This window comes from Ovis canadensis, chromosome 22 (genome assembly GCF_042477335.2).
Source record: "Ovis canadensis isolate MfBH-ARS-UI-01 breed Bighorn chromosome 22, ARS-UI_OviCan_v2, whole genome shotgun sequence".
NCBI classification, from domain to species: domain Eukaryota; kingdom Metazoa; phylum Chordata; class Mammalia; order Artiodactyla; family Bovidae; genus Ovis; species Ovis canadensis.
In genome coordinates, this window is record NC_091266.1 from 30,510,240 (window position 1) to 30,530,023 (window position 19,784).

Sequence of the window (19,784 nt, forward strand, 5' to 3'; positions counted from 1 at the left end):
CATTCTGAAGGAGATCAACCCTGGGATTTCTTTGGAGGGAATGATGCTGAAGCTGAAACTCCAGTACTTTGGCCACCTCATGCGAAGAGTTGACTCATTGGAAAAGACTCTGATGCTGGGAGGGATTGGGGGCAGGAGGAGAAGGGGATGACAGAGGATGAGATGGCTGGATGGCATCACTGACTTGATGGACGTGAGTCTGAGTGAACTCCGGGAGTTGGTGATGGACAGGGAGGCCTGGCGTGCTGTGATTCATGGGGTCGCAAAGAGTCGGACATGACTGAGTGACTGAACTGAACTGAGTGTATTTCAACATGCCTTCCAGCCTCCCTCGTGAGCCTCTCTGCACTGACTTCACTTCTTAACTTTCTTGCAGCTGCCATATCTGCACTTGCCAGTTGACTCCACCTCTGAGCTCTCTGCTTGTACTTCTCTCAAGCCTTTTAGGCCTTTTAGTTCTTAAGGTGTCTGCTAATTAAGTGACAGGTGTCAATAGGTCCTGTCACAGTAACATTTCAACGGAATCTTTCATAAAACAGATCAATGTCTGTGGTTCAAGACATGGTGGGTGGTCATGATGCTCTTTGATGGATTTTTTCACACATCCCACCTCAGCTCCCAACTCCCATACCCTGTGGGCAGCCCTAAACTAAGTCTTCAGCTCCCAGCTCCCAGCTCCCATACCCTGTTGCCAGCCCTAAACTAACACCACCACAGAAAACACCAGAAACAAGACAAGAAATTGGCTCACAAATCATCTTAAAACTTCAGCCAGATCATGCCACTCTGTTTAAAACCCTCCACTGCTCTCTCATTACACTGAAAATAAAATAGAAAATGTTCACAGTGGCCTGCAAATTCTGTAGGACTTTCTTCCGCCCACACATCTCACTCTATTCCAAGCCCCTTGCCGGCCAGTCACATGGAAACATTTGCTGTTCCTGGAAAATGCCAGGTCTTTCCCTGCCGTGGGATCTTGCATTTTCTTTCCCTTTTGCCTGGAATGCTTCCCAGCTCTTTGGTGGGATAAATCATTCTGGTCCTTTAGGATACTGTTTTGGGGTGCTAAGGATATTCTGTGTATGTCTCCAGATTTGTATGCTCTGCTGTATGGACATCAGGCCTCAGTAAAAGGTAAAATATAAAGTGGACCACCTAGAATAGTTCACTTCCACAACATGCTCTTTATTTACTTAACAATGATCACAGTCTGATATTCGTGTTGATGTGTTTGTTTAATGTCTGTTTTTCCCCTAGATCAGGCGTTGGCTAAATGATGGCCCACGACCAAATCCAGTCACCATCTGTTTTTGTAAATTAAGTTTTATTGGAAGCCAGCCACTCCCATTCATTTCTTGTCATCTACGATGGCTTTCGCATTACAGCGGCAGAGCTGCGTAGTCCTGGCAGAGACCGCATGGCCCCATGAGACCTAAAATGCTTACTATTGGTGCTTTCCCCCTAAAAGTTTGACAACTCCTGCTCTAGACTGTAAATTTCATGAAGGCAAGAACTATATCAGTTTTCTCTATCTGTATTTTCATGGTCCAAACAGTGCCTGGAACAAACTCAACAAATGTCGGCTCCCGCTGTGCCTCCTTCCAGCTGACCCCCAGTGCCAGATCCTAGTTTGCCCTTTTCCTTATTGGAGCCTGGCTCCTGGCCAGTTGTCCACAGGTCGTAGGTTCCTGCCATCTGCCATCCCCTCCTAGTCCTGCCTCCTTGCTCTGTATCTCCAATCTGGTGCTACCTATGCCCTTACACTGAAAAGTGATCTGATCATAACAAATAATCCCATAACCCAAAAGCTTCCTCAGCTGTTTGGGGCCCATCAGACCATGATTTGTTATCAACCACTTTGTGGTGTTCCAATCCACTCTCTGTAATCACAGAAAGCATGCCTATTTAAAATTCCACTCTTCTATTATTCCTTTTGGGGCAACATATTTACTTAGGTCTTTTTCTATTATAAAAATGATCCATCTACATAACATAAAATTTGGAAATATAGAAAATAAAAGAAGAAAAATCACCAAGAGACAACCATTTTTAACACTTTGGTGGCATTTCTTCCCATTCTCCTATCTTTTTATTAATTTTTTTAGCACACTTGTATGAAACAACAAAAAATGGGTAAAGGCAATTTTCCCTCTTGTGTTATAACAAGCATTTTTTACATTATACATTTTTTGTAAATTACCATTTTTCAGAAGCTGCACAGAATTATATTGAGTGTATATATTTATGAAATACTTCCCTATTGTTGATAAATATTTATAATATATCCAGATTTTTATAACCAAAAATAATTATGGACATCTTTTTGCGTGAAGATTTTTCCTTCCTTCTGGGTAAGTTCCTCAAGTAAATTTCCAGAAGCAGAAATACTGGATCAAAGGACATATATATTTTTTTGAGTTCAGATACATGTTGTCCTCATTTTTTTTAAAAGGTGTGAAAATCTCTGGATAAATGTCTCAAAGTAAATACACTCATGATCCTATTTCCTGCGCTCCAAATCCATAAGAATAAGAGGTAAGAGGTCAAAATATACGCTTATATGCTTCTCCCAAAATGTTGACACAAGAGCACAATCTCAGCAGCTCAATACTGAAGTAAAACGTAAACATCAAGCAACATGTAAAACCACAGGGGTAAGCAGCTGGAGCCAGGCAAGCAGGACTGGAGCTGAATGCCTCCCCAGGAAGGCCTAAACACACCTCTGCAATAGGAATCTGAGCTGGGCTTGCCCCCGAGAGCAGCGGGTGATAGAGCTCCACCTGGGCATGGAGAATTGTAGTAGAAACACACGACTTGCTCAGGGCCAGTATCCACAGCAGAGTCCCCTCTGTCCTGTGCCACGTGAACTGTGGAGAGCTGTCACTCCGGAACTGGGGAGCTCTGAGCTGGGTTGAGTCTGGTTAACTCATGAGACCAAGGCTAAGGCAGCTAAGAAACTACCTCACAGACAAGGGACACGTGGGAGGAAATCCCCACGCAAAGTGTGCTTTCCGGGAAAGGGTAAGAAACACATTTAGCACAATGAGAGGTAGTCAAAAAGGAGAGATTTATACTCTGAGGCAACAGAGATACAAGAAGAATCTGAAAAGAACTTTGAAATGAATCAGTCTAAAATCTGCAAAAACAATAAAAGATAACATTAATAAAATCAGAATAGGGGATTGTGAAACTAGAATAGGTTAAGTAATTTAAAAGAACATTAAAAAAATTATCCATCCCTAGCGACTTCCCTTTCACTTTTCACTTTCATGCATTGAAGAAGGAAATGACAACCCACTCCAATATTCTTGCCTGGAGAATCCCAGGGACAGGGGAGCCCGATGGGCTGTCATCTATGGGGTCGCACAGAGTCAGACACGACTGAAGCAACTTAGCAGCAGCAGCAGCAGCAACTTAAAAATAAAACCACCCCTTAAAGGAACTGTACTTCACGACATTGACAGAAGAGGGTGATCTTGAACCAAGAATGGCAAATTACTCCAAATCCATAATGAAGCAGCTTAAGCCCACACAAAGGGGTTAAAAATGAGAATTAAAAACATCTCAACTGGAGAAAATTCTTACCAAAAAGACACAAAATTCCAAATGGATTAACATATTTAAACAAGCATTTGGAAATATGAAAAGCCACTTTAAATAAAAAATTCAAAACTTTCACACCACAACTAGAAAGAGCCTTCAGGTCACAATGAAGACCCAGGGCAGCCAAAGGAAAAAAAAAATTCAAATTCAAGAGCAGAAACAGACAAAATGATAGATAAATAGGTAAATAAAGTGATTGAACAATCAGTTGGCTGAACTTGGGAAAGAAAAGACAAAATTATGTTAGGAATGAAGGCTAGATTATAAGTATCCAACAGAGAACAGACTCAAATGAAATTTTAATGAAGAGTGTTGAGGAGAGGCAGAAAAATAAACAAGAGAGTAGAAATGATATGAAGAAGTAAAAAGATTCAGACAGAAAGTAGTTGAAACAGAAGACAAAATTAAGGATACAAATCTTCGGAACTCCTGAAGAACACATGCAAAACAATGGGATGCAATTTATATTTAATCCTATCATCCGAAATGGAGATCTCTATCCTGGTCACATACCGGAAGACTCAATATTGTTAAGATGTTAATTCTCCCCAGACTGGACTATAGACTTTTCTGTGGAAAACCCCCTGAGTCTCCTTTACTCTCATGCGACACTTCTGCCATGGGATGTGCGGGTTTATCCCACACCCACCAGTTTTCCAGCTGGGTGTCCTACAGTTCAGTCCATTTCAGACACTATGTGCCTGGAGTGAATGTCAGATCCCCTAAGTTAACGGCTCAGTCCCCCATGTGCCCACTTTAGATGTCAATTGCAAGGCTCAGGTTGTCCCTGGGACTTCTGACTAAGCAGCAATAAACCAAAGTTCCCACAACCACCTCTGCAGGTTTGCTAGACCATGCCGCAGAACTCAGGGAAACGCTGTGTTTACTAGTTTATTATATAATACAGGACATGATAAAGGATACAGATGAACAGCCAGGTAAAGAGAAGCATGGGGCAAGGTCTGGAAGCATCCCAAGCGTAGGAGTGGGCATAGGGATGTGTTCACTGACCCAGAAGCTCTCTGAATCCTATACTTTGGGGATTTTTATGAGAGCTGTATTGCATATGCATGGTTGATTATTAACTCAATCTCCAGCCCCTCTCCCTAGCATGGTGAGTCCCTACTTTTCTCAGGGAATTCTGCCCCATTCCTAGACTGTACTAAGATGATAGAGTGCAGAAAACCCCATGTCACACCATCAGCCAACTCTATGTGTGTGTGTTTATTTTCATAGCTTTTAAATGTTTTAAGCATTTTTTTTTTTTTTTTGGAAGACCTGGTAATTCTATCACAGTTTTCTGGAGATTCTTATGGCCTAGATGAGCTGTTAATCTTTGAAGTTGCTATGGTAACTAGTGTTCTTTTTTTTCTTTTTTAAATTATTTATGTAGAGGAAAGAAAAGCTGTGATGATTATCTCAAGGGAAAACAAATGAAGCACTGGAAGATATGAAAAAAGTGAAAACCTAAACACAACCAAGTAAAAATAGCCCTTCCACCTTTACTCATATTGTACCAATAGAAAGCTCTCAGAAATTCTGACATTTGGGGAATAAGAGCCTTATTTCTATGGATAAGGTCAACTGGTGGTACTTGTTGGATGGATGAATAAATGAGTGAATGAATGGAGAATGGGAGGCAAGGTAACCCTGGGGTGGTGTTGGGTAAATAGGTCATGCTTTACTGTTCCTATGGATTCTAGGAATTAAAGAGGTTTATCATCCAATGATTAGCCACTGATTCCAGTTTTTCATCAGCTCTGTTTCTTTTTTCTTTTTTTTTTTTAGCTCTGTTTCTTAAAGCTTGAGAAATTTAACCATGAATCTCTCATTTATTTCTCAGAACTCTCTTTTCTGGGCTGAGGAAGTTTGAAAGCTAGGCTCCTGTAGTGGACACAGCGATTGGTGAAGCCACACGTCCCCATTCAGGGAAGGATTTGCCTGGCTGCTGGGAGTGCTATCCCTTGAGAACCTCCATCTCAGCTCCTTCGGGGTCAGCCTTGCTTACAGAGAGCTCCTTTGCCTAAGGTTGCACCCTTCCAGGGGCAGCTTATACCCAATGATGGCTGGAAGCAGGGCTATGCAGTCCCAGCCATTTCAGCCCAACGTGGGACAACTCAGATGCTCTTGGTTGCCTGTAGGGTTGGTGGAGGCTGTCGGGCCTGCATCTCAGTTCTCCTTCTCTCTCAGCTCCATCCAGCTTCCTTCTCATCCCTTCTACATGTGTTGATCTCAAGGGTGATTTCTGTAAACATCTGCACACTGAACTTCATCTCAGCGTGTGCCTGTACCGCCCCTGCCACCTAGCACGGCCAGATAAAACACGGAACACCCATTTAAATGCGAATTTCACATAGACAATGGATAACTTTTTAGTACAATCTTCCTCAACTTAAAATGGAGTTACATCCAGATAAACCTATCAGAAGTTGAAAATGTCATAAGTCAAAAAAACATTTAATACACCTAACCTACCAAACATCATAGCTTTAGCCTAGTCTATCTTAAATGTGCTCAGAACACTTATATTAGCTGAAAGTTGAGCAAAATCATCTAACACACAGCCTATTTTATAACAAAGTATTGAATAGCTTGGGACTCCCCTGGCAGTCTAGCCGTTGCGACTCTGCGCTTCCACTGCAGAGGGCTCAGTTCTGACGCCTGGCTGGAGGACTAATATCTCACATGCCATACAGCCAAAAATTAAAAAAAAAAAAATTTAGTGTTGAATACCTCATGCAATTTATTGAACACTACTGAAAGTGAAAAACAGAATGACTGTGAGTGTATTGATGGTTCACCCTCGTGGCTGCCTGGGAACCGTCATTGGCAAGCATCACTAGAGTACCATACGGCATATTGCAAGTACAAGAAAAAGTCAAAATTCTGAGTACAGTTTCTACTGACTGCAAATTGCTTTCTCATCATTGTAAAAGCAAAACATTGTAAGTTGAACCATTCTTAATCAGGGACCTTCTGTGTGAGTATGTCTCAAATATTGTTTTTCTCAACCCCCTATGCCTAATATGGTGCTTGGTTTAGGTAAGTGCTTGTTGGATGAATGAGAATGTTAGGATCTTATAATAGAGCACCATATTACACAAAGAAGGCAGAGGTGGACATTGGTTTCCTACATTCCATTATGTAAGTATTTCTCAAAATGTCCTCAGATAAGCAACATTCTAGTTATGCTGGTTGCAAATGCAGATTCCCAGGCCTCAGCAACTTTAGTGAACAAGGACCTCTGGAGCCTATCCCTAGCAATCTGCATTTGTAACAAGCTACCTGGGAGTTTCTCCTGCTCCCTAAGGTTTGAGAGTCTTCTACACTGATAGCAGTGGCCTTGAACTAAAAAAGCCAGTTTTATCTAAATTGAGAAGGCCTCTCTGTGTGGTCACCAAATAACTTTAGATAGTGGGGGACAAGCCCTGTCTCTTTCCTCTTCCTCTTGAGTCTTCTTTGGATGGGAGGTACGTTCTTAGATCAGGTTGATTGTTGTAATCTTTGGAAGAAGAGCTGTATAAGAATTCAGATGTACTAAGTCAGAGTGTAATATGATGAGCTCTGCAGGGGCTCACTGTAGCCAGAGTGGCTGGGAACGATATTAGGGAAGAGATACTTTGAATGATAGGCAGGGTTGCATGGGAAGATTGGAAAGTTCTGAGTATTCCAGAATTAGAGACTCTATAGGCTTAGCAGAGGAAGCATGGTGTGGGGGGTATGAGGGGAGGCACTCTCTGTTGGATGGATCCTGAATTCAGTGACACGTTGCTTCAGGATCTGGGTGGCAGCTTCAGGAACATTCCTCTCTAGCTCCAAAACACGTCGCTTTTTTTTCACCTGTTTTCTATCTTTGCCATCATGATAGTACAAATTCCATGAGAACCGGGTCCATGTCAGTTTTGTTCACAGCTGCAATCCCTCACCTAGCATTATTCCTAACATTCCTTAAGTGTGCCATACAATGGTTGGTAAATGAATGAGTGAACTTACATTTTTTTTCACTGAATATCAAGAACATTGTTAATCCATAAGAGAAACATAAGCACAATGAAGCTATGAGGACAGAAGCACCGGGGACCTTAGTGTGCTTTCTTCCTTGAAATTCATGTGGACCATTTTGTGAATTCTGAACTGCATTTGAAAAGCCACTGACAAGTTCTGTGGAGGAAAAGACAAAAGTTGAGCATTTGCAAAAAAATTTTTTAAATTGAGCATTTGCAAAATCTTTACCAAATTATTGCACAGGGTTTTATGATTTGACATTTAGGGGAAAATCAGCAAGTCAGTCTATATCCAACATAAATTCAAGATATGACAGGTAATAATTATTCATGAACATTACATTTGAAATGTTCAAATGAAAAAAAATCTTTAGACAGATGTGTGTATTTCTCTTGTATTTTATGTCAGAAAAAATAGACTTAAATGAGTCTTTCTAATAAATAAAAACTCATTTTTAAAACTAAATAAAACTTGCCACAATCTATATGTTCAAATGAAGCATTTGTTAAAATTTATGTGGAAAAGAATTCAAATTCAGTTAATTACTAAGAAGTCAAGAGTTTAGTCAAGGATAAAAGACCTGGAAAATAGAATGTTAAAAGCTCCCACATGTCAATGAAATTACATACCACTTCATAACATTTAAGATTATAATATTTAAAATTTTGGTTATCTGCATCTCTAGGTTTAATTCTCCTATGTTTCGAATGTCACAAAAGGTCATTTCTTTGAATCTGCAAAGAGCAGAATTTTTCTAAAAATAGGCAAATAGCACCTGTACATCCTTTATTCTTATGGAGTCTATACGTCTATAACTAGGCCTTGCTTTTAAGAAAAAGGAAGCTAAATGATCTGTGCCTTTTAAAGAAATGTTTAGGAATTTGGTTAAGGTTGTCAAACTTATAAGATGATGAACAAGCTTAAGGCAGGCTATTTAGGCTTCTATTACTGATGTTGAAACGTTTGCCTTTGTTCTTTTATTTTTTCATCCCTTTCCTTCCAGCCTTATGAGTTATGGGTCTTTGTTCATCACTAGATAATGCCTCAGTTTCAGAGCCACTGAGTTACTTACAAAACTCAGCACAACTCATTCATTCAACAAATCTTTTTAAGTGCCTGGTATGATCTAAAATTTACTCCAGAAATAGCATTAAACAAAGACACCTGGCTTCTTGGAGCTTGTATTTTAGTGATGAAGACAGACAATGAATAAGATAAATAGGTAAAATATGTACTCTTGCTAGAACGTGATGAATGCTAAGGAGAAGGATAAGCAGGGAACGGTACACGGGAAATCTGTGCATCAGGGGATTGAGGCTGGAAAAGGCCTCAAGGAGAGATGCCATCTGAGTAAAAGTGAGTAGTAGGTCGCAAAGAGTAGGCCACAACTGAGCAACTGAGCACCCTCTCACGAGAAGTAGATAGGGGCAGGCTAGGAAGATAGAAAGCACTCATACATATTGAGTAACTGTACCATGGTCTATGAGTTTCTCAGCTCTCACTGTGTTTGGGATATCTTTTCCATTTGGGGGGATGATGTGTTTACTCTGTAGAAGTCTTGTCCCTTCTCCTAACTCTTGAATGATGTTCTTATTCACAGCCCAAAATAGCAATCCCAAATCAGCAGATGTACATATTTACGTCCCCAAGAATAAATGACTCTGCACTGTCAAAAATGGCTGGATATGTAGCCTGCATTGGTGGAAGGGAAGCATCACCAGCTGCAGCTGCATGGATGTGGCACAGGATGAAATGGAAGGAATCACAGAATTCCAAAGAGAGAGCAGAAGACAGAGGTCTTGCTATTGGGAGTTAAGGGTTTACACACAAAAATAATGACAGGGAGGGAGAAATCTCCCCCTCAATCCCTCTTGAGTTCTTGTGGCTGGGCTAATAATATTGATACAGACAGATGAACAGGGGGAGAAAAACACAACAGACTTTAACATTATGCTGAAGGCCTCATAGAAATGAACCTAAGGGGACTTCGCTAGTGGTCCAGTGGCTAAGACTCCATGCTCCCAATGTAGGGGGTCCAGGTTTGATCCCTACTCAGGGGCTGCACAGAGTCGGGCACGACTGAAGTGACTTAGCAGCAGCAGCAGCAGCAGCAGCAGGGAACTAGATCCCACATGCTACAAGTGAGACCCAGAGCAACCAAATAAAATAATTTAAAAAAGAAAAGAAATGGACCTAAGAAGTATCCAAAGCAGGCAGCTTTTATAGTTTTTAGACAAAGAAACAAATTTATGAGGAATTGACAAGACAAAGAAATCTGGGGCTTGAGTGCCCAACCAGTGAAGAATCTAAACAAGTTTGGGCTTGGGGTAGTGAATTAAAGTGACACAGTTTGTTTATCGGGGCTTCTCAGCTTTAAATTCCTTCAGGGTGTCCTTCTACCTTCACAGGCAGGAAGTACACCTTTCACATGAGAGATTTATTTCCTGCATTTAGGGCAACAGAGAGGAAGAGCACAGTGTCCCTTTGGCATGGGCCATTTCTTAAGTAACTCCTTCGAAATAATCAATATGCCACTGAGGCACATTTTGGGGTGGCTGACCTTGGGTCCCCACTACACCAATAAAACTGAACTGTAAACTAGCCTTCAGTTCTGGCACGTACATCTGTGGACTCTTCTCCGGCCTTATCCCGTGTGCACATCCCAGCAGCATGCTGTTCTTGCACAAACTGCCGTCACAAGGAGCTGAATGCTCTCCTAGCTCTTGGTGCTCTGCATGCGCTCTCTGCTTCTGACCTTTTGCATCGTATTTGTTCTTCCAAGATTCAACTCAAAATTTCACCTTCTCTATCAAAACCCATTGAACTATAACTCTTAAACTTGGTGCACATCACACTGTAGGTGAATTGTATCTCAAAAAAATAAAAGCGAAAGAAAAAACTTCACCTCCTCCAAGAAGCCTTCCTGGCACAGCCTCCCCTCCCCGTTCCCCATCCTCCCCCAGAAGGTTTGGCCATAGAGCCTGGCAGTTCCAGAGTCTGGGAGTGAGCTTCCCATGAGCCCATGAGCCAAAGGGAGGGCTGTTAGTGCCTCCGGTTAATCCAGATGGATTATTGCCTCTTTTGCCTACTCCACATTCCTCCTCCTGTATACTTTCATGCAGACAGATAATTTCAGCCTCCTGGGATTTTGTTCACTATAGAATTACTATGAGTAAGGAGGCATTTTTAATATTTCTCCCTTTTTTGCTAACTCCTAGGAACACTAATTCAAACTTTGCATTATAATTCAGACATGTCCCATCTATTCATCCGTCCATGTATCCACCCAACCACGCATCCCCCCCTCTCATATCAGTTAATAGCACAGGCTGTAAGTCCCACAGACTAGGTTGAAATTACGGCTTTTTCACTTAACTGAGTAACTTTGACCGAGTTACTTAATTTTTCTGAGCATCCGATTACTCTTCAGCAAAGTGGGATAGTAATAGTCTTTATTTCTGAGAATTACCTGAAGAATTAAATGGGTTAATGCATTGAATGAGTTAGTACATATAAATGCCCAGCACATAGTGAGAACTCAGCAATTCATGGTAAGCGTTCATTCACTAATCATTCCCTGTATATCATATGTCAGAATGGAATTTGACAGTATGGAAAAAGAACAATAAGTAAGACAGGGATCCTGACCTCATGAGCCAAGTTTACAAGTAAAGGTTCATAGACAGAGAAGTACAACAGAGTGGACTGATGCTGTGATGGGGTAAGCCCCCAAAGCGTCCCCACCTCTCATGGGGAGATGAGTCAGTGAGACCTCCCAGAGGTGGAGATAGTTGAACCAAGTCCTATAATTCTGGCCTCTTCTATTTGTTCCCTCAATTTCAGCATCACATTGATCTCCATACCTGACATTTTTATTCCTGGTCAGTGTCCTGAATACCCTATGCCTGAATACCCAAGCCTTTCCCCCCAAGAGTAGGCAAATAAGAACAGCAATAGTCATATTAATATGGTGATGATAAATGTTCCAGTTCCTATTTCATTTCAAAGTAAAAGCAAAAGTCTTTGTAAAGCCTTCTAAATCCCCTACCATCTGGTCCTCATAATTTCTCTGACCTCTCCTATCATGTCCTTCCTTCTTTTGACAAAAAATTAGTCAGTTGATCTAAGAAAGGAATGGAAAATTGTATTCAAACCAAATTAAAGATTATAACCCAGGAACAGCCTCTCAGAAAATTTTAAGAACTGTTTGTCCTGTCAGACGTCAAAGCATAGTTTTACAGATTTTTGAAACAGAGAGCTGTATGTTAAATGACAGAGATAGTTTGCACAACTCAGATCTGTAAGTACAAAATGGTGGGTCATTTATAAGATCAGTTCAATTCAGTTCAGTCACTCAGTCATGTCTGACCCTTTGTGACCCCGTGGACTGCAGCACTCCAGGCTTCCCTGTCCATCACCAACTCCTGGAGCTTGCTGAAACTCATGTCCATCGAGTCAGTGATGCCATCTGACCATCTCATCCTCTGTCGTCCCCTTCTCCTCCTGCCTTCAATCTTTCCCAGTATCAGGGTCTTTTCCAATGAGTCTGTTCTTCACATCAGATAGCCAAAGTATTGGAGTTTCAGCTTCAGCATCAGTCCTTCCAATGAATATTCAGGCCTGATTTCCTTTAGGATGGACTGGTTTGATCTCCTTGCAGTCCAAGGGACTCGCGGTTTCTTTACCAGCTAAGCTACCAGGGAAGCCCTCAATAGCCTTCAGCTCAAAACAATCCATATCCTAAAGAGATATTTTGGAATGACATGTTCTGTTACCCTGTATTGCAGGGCTTGATCCTCCATCAAATAGTAATTCTCTGAAAGTGCAGTACCTGAAGAATTATTCAAAGTACCCCATGTCTGCCCAGGTTAATGCATTTTCAGTTCACTCAGTCAGTTCAGTCGCTCAGTCGTGTCTGACTCTTTGCGACCCCATGAATTGCAGCATGCCAGGCCTCCCTGTCCATCACCAACTCCCGGAGTTCATTCAAACTCACGTCCATCGAGTCAGTGATGCCACCCAGCCATCTCATCCTCTGTCGTCCCCTTCTTCTCCTGCCCTCAATCCCTCCCAGCATCAGAGTCTTTTCCAGTGAGTCAACTCTTCACATGAGGTGGCCAAAGTACTGGAGTTTCAGCTTTAACATCATTCCTTCCAAAGAAATCCCAGGGCTGATCTCCTTCAGAATGGACTGGTTGGATCTCCTGGCAGTCCAAGGGACTCTCAAGAGTCTTCTCCAACACCACAGTTCAAAAGCATCAATTCTTTGGTGCTCAGCTTTCTTCACAGTCCAACTCTCACATCCATACATGACCACAGAAAAAACCATAGCCTTGACTAGACGGACCTTAGTCGGCAAAGTAATGTCTCTGCTTTTGAATATGCAATCTAGGTTGGTCATAACTTTCCTTCCAAGGAGTAAGCGTCTTAATTTCATGGCTGCAGTCACCATCTGCAGTGATTTTGGAGCCCCCCAAAATAAAGTCTGACACTGTTTCCAGTGTTTCCCCATCTATTTCCCATGAAGTGATGGGACAAGATGCCATGATCTTCATTTTCTGAATGTTGAGGTTTAAGCCAACTTTTTCACTCTCCTTTTTCACTTTCATCAAGAGGCTTTTGAGTTCCTCTTCACTTTCTGCCTTCAGGGTGGTGTCATCTGCATATCTGAGGTTATTGAGATTTCTCCCGGCAATCTTGATTCCAGCTTGTGCTTCTTCCAGCCCAGCATTTCTCATGATGTACTCTGCATATTATTTAAATAATGCATTTTAAATTGATTTAAATCTTCACCCATTTCCCTTTTGCTTTCATTTTATTAGGATAATGAGAGCTCCAGAGTTATTTTGAAATAGAACTCATTTAAAATTCCTTCTGTATATTTAAGCCTAACCAACTGAGTACCTAGCAAGAAATACTTGAGAAATTTGGACATCAAACATAGTTATATCTCTGCACTTTTCTAATGATTTTTTGGGGGCCCTTTCTACCCTATTAGCAAGAAGCACAGTATCTCGTACCTGAAATTATCTAAGAACCGTGAGGGGAGAGTGGTGAGTAGGAGTTGGGGCATCTCACTTTAGCTTAAAAGGGACTCAGTGCAGCTTCCACACTTCTGCTGTAGCAAGGAGTGTGTGTGTGTGTTAGTCGCTCAGTCATGTCCAACTCTTCATGACCTGATGGACTGTAGCCTGCCAGGCTCCTCTGACCATAGAATTCTCCAGTCAAGAATACTGGAGTGGGTTGCCATTCCCTTCTTCAGGGGATCTTCCCAACCCAAGGATCAAACCTGGGTCTCCTGCATTGAAGGCAGATTCTTTACCATCTGAGCCAGCAGGTAGCAAGGAGTACTTGTATGAATCATACATTTAAAATTTTTCTTCCTTTCCAATGCTTTAACATCTTGGGACCTTTCTGACCCTGGACAACTGCCCCTCCAAGGGTTAGCAAATTCCTGGAGATAGTGAAGACTAGGGGGGATTGGCTGAATGACTTCACTTTCACTTTTCAGTTTCATGCCTTGGAGAAGGAAATGGCAACCCACTCCAGTGTTCTTGCCTGGAGAATCCCAGGGACAGGGAAGCCTGGTGGGCTGCCGTCTCTGGGGTCACACAGAGTCGGACACGACTGAAGTGACTTAGCAGCAGCAGCAGCAGCAGGAGGGGGTTCATACTTTCCATAGGCAAACTAACCAGAGACAGTTCCTACACCCAGAGGCCATTTAAATTATTCAGCTAGCCAGTCCTCAGCCTTGCCTATTTCTTCCAGCACAAACCACAATAAACTACATTTTTCTCAAGTTCCTTTTGCTTCTGACCAACACTGGTACTTCCCCACTGCTATGGTAAGCCATTCCCCACTTCTCTTGGGAACTGTAACAATCAAATCTTTTCATCAAAAATCATCTCCTAAAAAAAAAAAAATCATCTCCTGATCAACTGGACTCCTCGTTCCTGAACAACAATAAAATTCATATTTAAAATCCCACAATCTAGTGAGTCCAGCAAACTATGGCTTTTCACTGTCCAGGACATCAGGGTTAAAAATGGGTCTTAGAAAGTCCAAGAGATCATGCTGGTCTCTCACTGACAAGATGTCAGGATGTTCCAGATCTCAACCAAGCCAGCAGAGAGTCCTGGAGGCACAGCCCAGCTGAGCAGAGGATGCCCCACACCTGGGCTCCTAAGAGGGCAATGCTCAGAGCTTTCAGCTCACAGATCCAGGCACCTCCTGGGAGCAAGTCCAACCTGTGACAACCTGGGATCTGGCATCAGCCATCCTGGGGACTCAGCTATCTTGTGAAAAGGCTGCATTCAGATGATACATTGATATAATCCAGTGATTTATCTGGAGGAGAGTAGGAAAGTTCCTGTCATCTCTTTTGCTGTAAAAAAAAGGACCCCTTCCCCCAAAAAACACTACCCCAATCTTATGTAGGCATTTCACAACTTCTCAGATCATCTAATTCATGAAGGAATAGCTTGTAATAAAATAACCTTTGTTCCTCCTCCATCACTGGTTTCCTGTGGCCTCATCACTGGACTCTTCCCATCCCTGAGAACTCCCCTTCATCGTACTCCTCCCCATCCATAGTGGCCAAAGCTCCCCTAAGCCACCTATTGATGACCCAGTCTTGACTCTTCCATCAGCCTCCTTCTTCTTTTCTACATCCTGGCTTATTTGAAGTTCCCTAAGACCTCGAGGTTTAGCTTTCAGAAAGGCTTTGGAACTAGTGTCAGGCCCAACGCTCAAGTTTTAGGGGCCTGGGCTGTTTCAAGGATTGTGTTGGAGAGAGAAAAAAATTTCCTTCCACCCTTTCTAGGTTCTCCTGGCTGGTCTAAGAATTGCCATAAGATAGAATAAAAGGAGAAAATAAAATTCCATCACACAGGTATGGGGGCCTCCACACAAAAAATGAGACCAAGGACATGTAGGCAATTGAGGCCTATATGCCATAGTGAAGAGAAAATCAGAGTGGAGTTGACATCATTAAGAGCCCTCTACAACCAAGCAGGGAGCTACTGAAGTTTGACCTGTGCACACGTCTCAGCCTGGGAGGAATCTGACCTTTTGACCACATATTATCCTAATGAAAGTATCCAGAATATCTCCCAGAAACTCAAGATACCTATCAGATCCTTATTCTAAAATTACTGTGACAGTCTATTTACTTAACTGACCCCTACCATTAAACGACTTAAGATTACTGAAGGACAGATATTTTCTGAATTGTAATTCTCACCAGGCAAATTTAACAGCCTCGTGGCTTTTTGTCTCTTTAAGCCCCATGCTCATTCTCTTCCCGACTATTTTTGTGATAGGGAAGAACAAATCTGACTCTATACTGGATCTGTTTCTTTTACTTTAACCTTTCTATTCTATTGTTCTTGCTACAAGTCAGTCACTAAAGGGATGTTGCCTATAGCTTAAAGTATACATAAATGCTCCATCTCCAAGTCTGCCTCCCATGCCTGAGTTTCAGTTAAATAAAATACTTTTGTTTAGTTCACAGAAAACATCCTAACCAGGCCTGAATGGTGGAAAGAAAGAAGAACTTAACACATCCTTTTCTGAGTCTGGCTGGAACCAGGAAACATTTCCAGCAACTTATTGACTTGTTACTTTACCGTCTAATCTCCCACTCTTTGTTCCATGAAAGAAACTAGCATCCAAACCTGGGCATCCAAACTGACATCCCAGAGGGCTGCCTAGTTTTGCCACCTTCTCCGTCTGTTGGTTTTCTCGATAAAGTCGCTGTTCCTCACCCTGCTAGCTTGTCTCTCCGATGACTGGCGAGTCTTTGGGCAAGCAGTACAAGCTTGGATTCACTCAGTAACATTTGGGGGGTTACCTGAATCTGTGTTTCCTGAATTGCAATCCTTAATACCCTAGATAAACTCTTTTCTTATTTGCAGTCTCCTGCATTCGTTTTTGATTGACACCATCTGAAAGAAGCAGTGGGTAAGATTTGAAGTCCTCAAACTTCAAAGGTGAGGAAGGCAATTAACATGGAGCTGTAAAAACAAACATTTGGTAAACAAAGGACTGCTCTGCCATTCAGAGACAAAGGACACAGGGAGAATTTTTGTCTGTAAGTCCTCCAAGATTTCCCACCAGGCCTAGCCCACACTCTTGCAGATATCGCTAATAATAGTGCTCTTCCTAGGCCAAGTTCTTTGTCTAAATTAATTTAGACAGCTAACAGGGAGGTAAAAGAAAGGACTTCTTGAAGCTTCTGTGGGTTTAAAATAAGCAGCCTAAAATAATCCTCACGCTAAAGAGACACATGTCGGGGTGGCAAATTTTGCTCTCCTACTATATTAACAGTGACACGGGTTTTTAACGGGCCCGAGAACTGAGTCAACATTTAAACAAGGAGAAAATGTGTCCCAGGGTCCAAACAGGGACACACGAATGACGTTCCAGAGCATCCCAACTCTCACACCCAACTCTCACACTCATCTCTTCCATAAAGACTGAGATAGCTCACCAACAGAATGGGTGTACCACCTCTATGATCTTCCTTGGCAGACTTGAGAGAATGGACCAGGCTGGGTCTTACAGTTCCAACAATGATACAGGATTAAAGCTGAACTCAAGAGAGGTTCATCTCTTGCTGTGAGGAATTTCTCATTGAATGATTTATAGAAAGTTTGGGGAGTAGGGGTAGTTTGACACTGATTTAAAGGATCCCTCTAATTCAAGGGTCACATAGAGAGGAGAATTTGGAGAGGGAGGCTTGATTGGACTGGAGAACCCGAGGAACACAAAGGGATCACATGGTGACTAATTTATTTCTTGCTTCAGCATTTCCTTTTTCTCAAATCCAGACCCTATTGCATAGTCTCAAAGTGGCCAAACGCCCTCTTCCAAAGAGCAGTGGCTTGCCACCCGCTGGTTTGTATTAACATAAACTATGCAGCCAGTTTCTTGTTCTAAAGCCTCTCTGTAGGGCTCAGCTTAAGAAAGGAGGAATTAATTAACTGAATTAGCTGACTTTCTGCTCCAAGTACTGTTAAAGGGAACTAATCTTGAAGGGGTCTGTAAACAGTTCATTTACACTTTTTTTTTTTTTTGCCGTACTGCCCAGCTTGTACGATTTTACTTCTCTGATTAGAGACTAAACCCAGACCCTCAGCAGTGAAAGCAGAATCTAAATCACCGGACAACCAGGAAATTTCTAATTTTTGTCATCTTAAAGGATGCAGTGAGCTTTTAAAACCCAAAGGCCTTAGTTTAGTACAGTTTGCCCCGAGTGAGGTGTTAAACATTTGACACCAACGCACAGCTCCTTCTCCCCTGCTTATTACAAATATTCAACCAACCGCACGGATGGTTCTTTTAAGGACATTAAATTACTAAATGCCAAGTTTTATTTTCACATTTCTGTTTTCATTTTGCTAATTATCTCTTCACAGAAGCTTTTTGTGACTAGCCTTTATCAACCAGGGGGCAATGACACAGATTTTAAAAAGAACTTTTGTTTCTACAAATCATTGGGCTGGAGTCCACTCAGCGGCCTTGGGCAAAGGACTGGCGGCGGGAGAGACAGTGACTGGGGAGCCTGGGATGAACAAAACCTGGTAAACAGAGCAATGCTCATGGAACTCAGATGTTATCTGTTCAAGTCCCAGCTGGGTGGGATAATATAGTCAAGATGATTTACTGTTCAAACTGGAGGAGGAAACAGACAGAGCTGGACCCCATCTTAGGCCTGTTCATGCTGATCATGCTCAGCCACCTCTCCAATGGACTCTGAACTCTGTGCTTAGTGCCTGTGGAAACGACAATAGAAGGATGAGACCCCCTCTGGACAGGGGAATCTTGAAGATCACATCCAGGTTACTCATCGCCTAAGAGAAAACATACTCTAATCACCCCTGCCTCCGGACAGGTCATAAATTCCTTCTGTATCTATTGGGATGTAACCGCAGGCTTATTGATTATTTTGAACACCTAACACATGAATGATGGGGTTATTGTGATTGTATTTACCCTTCCTTTGTTTTATGTAAGTCTCAAGGAAATTGGGGTGGTGGGTTCAGGCACGTACACATGGGGCATAAAAGATTTTCACAAATGCTGGTCGGGGTCCTTGGCTAAGAGGAGACTCTGCCTTTGGCCTGCTGGTATAATAAACTGCACTCCACTATCTGCATTGTCCTTCTGAGTGAGTTTGTTTCCCAGAATGCGTGGCTATAACAAAACCAGGGCACTTATGAGAGTAAAGGGGACTGCTTGCTGCATGGGGTGTCAGGACAAAAGAACTGAGACAGTCTTAGGAAAATCAGGATGCATAGTCACCATGCTGTTATCTGAAAAACAGCACTTGTCTCTTGGTGAGTGTGGAACCAAGGCACAACCAAGTCAAAGAGCCAGAGAAGGGAGGACTTGGTACTTGCAGCAAATAAGGAGAGCACTGGAGATCTTCCCCAAATAAGTGGCTCCCTGAATAGCAAAACTGGGGAAGCTTCAAGCTAAGGGTACGTCATATTAATAGAGCGACTCGGGTGGTCGACAGGGTCCAAACTTTCAGTTCAGTTCAGTTCAGTCGCTCAGTCATGTCCAACTCTTTGTGACCCCATGGACTGCAGCACTGCAGGCTTCCTTGTCCATCACCAACTCCCGGAACTTGCTCAAACTCATGTCCATCAAGTCAGCGATGCCATCCAACCATCTCATCCTCTGTTGTCCCCTTCTCCTCCTGCCTTCAATTTTTTCCAACATCAGGGACTTTTTAAATGAGTCAGTTCTTCACATCAGGTGGCCAAAATATTGGCGTTTCAGCTTCAGCATCAGTCCTTCCAATGAATACTCAGGACTGATTTCCTTTATGATGGACTGCTTTGATCTTCTTGCAGTGCAAGGGACTCTTCAAGAGTCTTCTCCAACACCACAGTTTAAAAACATGGTTCAGAAAAGGCCAGAGTTATCATTCCTTAGGTCCCAGTTGATCTGGCGGGTGAGCACCTCAGGCTAATCTTTACCACTGAAACAGAAATGGGAGTCTTTACAACTGATATATTATCTTTGCTATTATCACTACTCTTGCCTGATAACAGTCATTTGCTTTCAAATTCTTTTGTTCCCTTAGGATCATTACTTACTGAAAGTGCAAGCATTGTGGCCAGGCTTAGATTGCAAAATAGCTTAGGCCAAAAATGGTCTCTCTTATG